The 5,000-nt window shown below is 43.0% G+C and overlaps 3 non-coding genes across 3 annotated transcripts in view; all 3 read right to left on the minus strand.

Annotated features, from left to right (window-relative positions):
• The window catches only part of LOC124543476, a 3,978-nt gene extending 3,942 nt beyond the window's left edge, over nt 1-36 (minus strand). Inside the window, exon 1 of the ribosomal RNA XR_006967470.1 lies at nt 1-36. This exon is cut by the window's left edge and continues 3,942 nt beyond it. This is a non-coding gene — a ribosomal RNA (large subunit ribosomal RNA).
• A 772-nt stretch (nt 37-808) lies between these two features.
• Nucleotides 809-965, minus strand: LOC124543472. The gene has a single exon (XR_006967466.1). It is a non-coding gene; the product is annotated as a 5.8S ribosomal RNA (ribosomal RNA).
• A 766-nt stretch (nt 966-1,731) lies between these two features.
• LOC124543484 lies at nt 1,732-3,634 on the minus strand. Its single transcript, XR_006967478.1, has one exon. It is a non-coding gene; the product is annotated as a small subunit ribosomal RNA (ribosomal RNA).
• Nucleotides 3,635-5,000: the final 1,366 nt, after the last annotated feature.

Genomic DNA, 5,000 nt, shown 5'->3' on the forward strand with positions numbered 1-5,000 from the left:
TAAATTCGGCGGGTGATCCTCCCTGATCTGAGGCCAACGATAAAAAAAAACGAGGCAGACGCGATATCCGTCAACGCGACGGCGCCGCATTCGTCGAGACGAGATCAGAAGAATCACTTAATCATGATCATCATCAGTCGTTCCGACGTCGGCGTCGACGCGCTCTTCGGACGTCGAGTCCGCCTACTTGTTATGTATATACATAATTGATTATTATGTACATATCATAATAATACGAACGTTTCGATGTCATCACGTAAACGCATATGTATCGCATATAATACACGTTCGTTTCGTATACGTATCAACGATCGCGGAGCTTTTGTTATCGAAATTTTGACGTCGGATAAATGAAAGAACGTACACACTCGATATATCGAGACGAATATGATATCACCTAATCTCCGATAACCCTTTTTGATCGATGACTTTGAAGAAACGATCGAAAGGTCGGAGATGGGCGCTATCTCTCGTCAACGAAGACGAGCGACGAGCTCTCAGTCTCTCTGACGTCGCAAAAACGAAACTCCGTGACGTAGACGTACACACGAACGTATATATTTACATATATATATATACACACGCATATTACGTAAACATACATACACATCGTATTTTATAATATTTGAACGGACCGAGAACGAATGAATTTGCATTATATTATTATTGTGATAATAATAAAAATAACGCATTATTACATCGAACGCGGATACCGTCATATGTTCGGTAAAACGTCGATATCATCATACGACTACGACGACGACACGACATTAAACATTGAACAGTGTGGTTTATATTTTTATACAGCCGGCCCTCAGACAGGAGTGGTCCTGGATGTTTCTCCACGGACCGCAATGTGCGTTCGAAATGTCGATGTTCAAATGTGTCCTGCAGTTCACACTATGACGCGCAGTTAACTGCGTTCTTCATCGACCCGCGAGCCAAGTGATCCACCGTCCAGGGTAATGGTTTATTTTTTGTTTGTTACTTGTATAATATATGATTTCTACGATCACTCGTACGATTTTATACGTCAGTGATATTAGTGATTCGAATGGTATATATTTTTATTTTTATTTATTTATCTCTTCTTTTTCAGTGTATAGAGAAAAAAATAAAAAAAAAATATATTAAAAAAAAAAAAAAATAAAAAAAAAGAAATACATTTTATATGAAGATGACGATGTGTTAAATCAATAACACGACGTACTTTCCTCGCAACCGACATTCTGAAATATATCGAATAAGACGCGTTACACGACTCTCGCGACACAACACGTACACACAACAAGAGTGATCATAAATATCATCGAGTTGTTGTCGTTGTTGTAGTTTAGAAAATCGCGTCCTCGCATCGAAAAACGACAATCTCGAACGTCTGATCGCTTGTTTTTTTTTTTTTTTTAAATAATAATAATCCCGTTTCTATTCAGTGAAGACGAACGTACGAACGAACGAACACAGAAACACATCACCACGTTACGTTACGTTACGTATACTACTTACACACGTATATCGTATCTCACGCGTACGTCGAGGACTCGATAACGTAGTTGTAGTAGTAGTTAGTAGTAGTAGTAGTAGTTTCGTAGGTGCGTGCGTGTGCGCGTACGTGCGTATCGACGACGACGCTGATTGACGTTCTTATTATTATTATTTTTTTGTTATTTGATATTATCGTTCATCATCGCACTCGATCTACATAGAGAAAGAGATTGATAACGTTAACGTTAATGATCCTTCCGCAGGTTCCCCTACGGAAACCTTGTTACGACTTTTACTTCCTCTAAATGATCAAGTTTGGTCAACTTCCCAGCAACGCCGACGGCCGTGAAGCCACCGCGTGTCGGTCCGAAGACCTCACTAAATCATTCAATCGGTAGTAGCGACGGGCGGTGAGTACAAAGGGCAGGGACGTAATCAACGCGAGCTTATGACTCGCGCTTACTAGGAATTCCTCGTTTATGGGGGATAATTGCAAACCCCAATCCCCAGCACGAAGGAGTTTCAACGGGTTGCCCGGGCCTCTAGGCCAGGGAGAACATGCTGATTCCTTCAGTGTAGCGCGCGTGCGGCCCAGGACATCTAAGGGCATCACAGACCTGTTATTGCTCAATCTCGTGCGGCTCGAAGCCGCCGGTCCCTCTAAGAAGAATTTTAATACGCCGCCAGTGAGTTGCTCGACCGAAATCGAGCACACCTAAATGACGACGCCTATTTAGCAGGCTAGAGTCTCGTTCGTTACCGGAATTAACCAGACAAATCGCTCCACCAACTAAGAACGGCCATGCACCACCACCCACCGAATCAAGAAAGAGCTATTAATCTGTCAATCCTTCCGGTGTCCGGGCCTGGTGAGATTTCCCGTGTTGAGTCAAATTAAGCCGCAGGCTCCACTCCTGGTGGTGCCCTTCCGTCAATTCCTTTAAGTTTCAGCTTTGCAACCATACTCCCCCCGGAGTCCAAAATCTTTGGTTTCCCGGAAGCTGCCCGCCGAGCCATTGTAGTAACGTCGGCGGATCGCTAGATGACATATTTACGGTTAGAACTAGGGCGGTATCTAATCGCCTTCGAACCTCTAACTTTCGTTCTTGATTGATGAAAACACCTTTGGCAAATGCTTTCGCTGATGTTCGTCTTGCGACGATCCAAGAATTTCACCTCTAACGTCGCAATACGAATGCCCCCAGTTATCCCTATTAATCATTACCTCGGAGTTCTGAAAACCAACAAAATAGAACCGAGATCATATTCTATTATTCCATGCACGAAATATTCAAGCGGCATTTTGAGCCCGCTTTGAGCACTCTAATTTGTTCAAAGTAAAATTGTCGGCCCATCTCGACACTCACTGAAGAGCACCGCGATAGGATTTTGATATTGAACCGGCGTTTTACCGCCGGCTCACCGACGATATGCTCCGCAGACGTGTCAGTATCACCGCGAATGCGGTGCACCGACAGCGCGGCGCACAAATGCAACTACGAGCTTTTTAACCGCAACAATTTTAGTATACGCTATTGGAGCTGGAATTACCGCGGCTGCTGGCACCAGACTTGCCCTCCAATTGTTCCTCGTTAAAATATTTAAAGTGTACTCATTCCGATTACGAGGCCTCGAAAGAGTCCCGTATCGTTATTTTTCGTCACTACCTCCCCGTGCCGGGAGTGGGTAATTTGCGCGCCTGCTGCCTTCCTTGGATGTGGTAGCCGTTTCTCAGGCTCCCTCTCCGGAATCGAACCCTGATTCCCCGTTACCCGTGACAACCATGGTAGTCGCAGAAACTACCATCGAAAGTTGATAAGGCAGACATTTGAAAGATGCGTCGCCGGTACTGGACCATGCGATCGGCAAAAGTTATCCAGATTCATCAAAATTAACGACTTCGGACGAGACGCCCTCCGTCGATTGGTTTTGATCTAATAAAAGCACTCATCCCATCACTGGTCAGAGTTCTGATTGCATGTATTAGCTCTAGAATTACCACAGTTATCCAAGTAACTGAGTAAGATCTAAGGAACCAAAACTGATATATTGAGCCATTCGCGGTATCGCCTTAATACGGCTTGCACTGAGACATGCATGGCTTAATCTTTGAGACAAGCATATAACTACTGGCAGGATCAACCAGGGAGCTAACTGATATACGAGAGACTCGTTCGAGTCGTCAAAATATCTTTCTCCTCTCTCGATTTCATATTTCACATACATACGTAAGATTCAATATGAAACGAGCGTCTCACCGTATAGTCGATCGCGTTAGACGCGATCGATTTAAACGGTTGACTTTTTATATTTCAATGAGACACACGAACGGCGTTCGTCGTCGTCACAGAATGACACATAAAGGTCACGAATTCGAAAGTTCTGAACGAGATCGATTTAATTTTAATAACACTTCGCACACGACGTGTACGTATTTATTGTTCAACGATTATTATCGTAAAACATTGGGATCGACGCCCGGTGTTTGAGTGATCGTACCGATACTCGGTTTATGTATTTTATGTACATGATAATTGATATAAAAGAGTTTTAGAAACGACCGTTCACATATAAAATATATGTATGTACGAATACACTGAATCTTTTAAGAACTCCGTCTTTAACGTTACACTCGTATCGCGCGTCACGACGACGTCGCATATCGACTACGATAAATCAACAAATTATATTATGAGGATATAATCGTAGCGATAGCGACGACGAAGACGACGACGACGAAGAGGGTACGCATGAGGCAGAGAGATTTACGCGCATCCGTCGGTCGGCACAGTTTTACAGAACGAAAACAAATATAATATTATCATTTAACCACCGTGTGTGTTGTGTGTGTATTGCAGTGTTTCCGCGACGATCGCGACGATATTCAAGTAGTAAACTACCAAGAGTAAGAGACTACGAGAAACACATCACGTCGTCGTTTTACGCAAGATACACTCGACAAACAAATGGATAAGACATATAATACGTTTTCGTCATACGAGAGTATTGAACGGTCACTTCGCGTCTCACGAACACAATTCGGTTTGTTCGACGTTCGAACCATCACTACTCCTTATATATGCCTGGCGACGAAGATGACATTCGGCGCGTTCGAACGGAATGTGATATTTTATTATTTTTTTTTTTTTTTTCTATCTCATATCCCCAATAGACTCGCTGATGCAACAACATTCCCCCCTAAAATAACCCCCGAACCACCCCCCCCCCCTCTCCCAACACCACTCCCTCCCTAAATCCTTTCCCTTCCAAAGTAACCAAAGTACAACCTATACTGGACCGAGGGAACGATTTTTTGCCTATCTCAATATGATAAAATTCAAAAACAAATAAAAGAAAAAAAACACAACAACAACAACAACAACAACAACAACAACAAAGACGACGACGAACGAACAAGAAAAACGAGTTTTTCGAGACACGTTCGAGGATTTCACAAAGTGTGTCGATATGAAAGACTATTCGTTTGAACGTTCGTGTATTGTATTATAGAGACT

Source organism: Vanessa cardui, assembly GCF_905220365.1.
Source record: "Vanessa cardui chromosome W unlocalized genomic scaffold, ilVanCard2.1 SUPER_W_unloc_3, whole genome shotgun sequence".
Classification (NCBI taxonomy): Eukaryota; Metazoa; Arthropoda; class Insecta; order Lepidoptera; family Nymphalidae; genus Vanessa; species Vanessa cardui.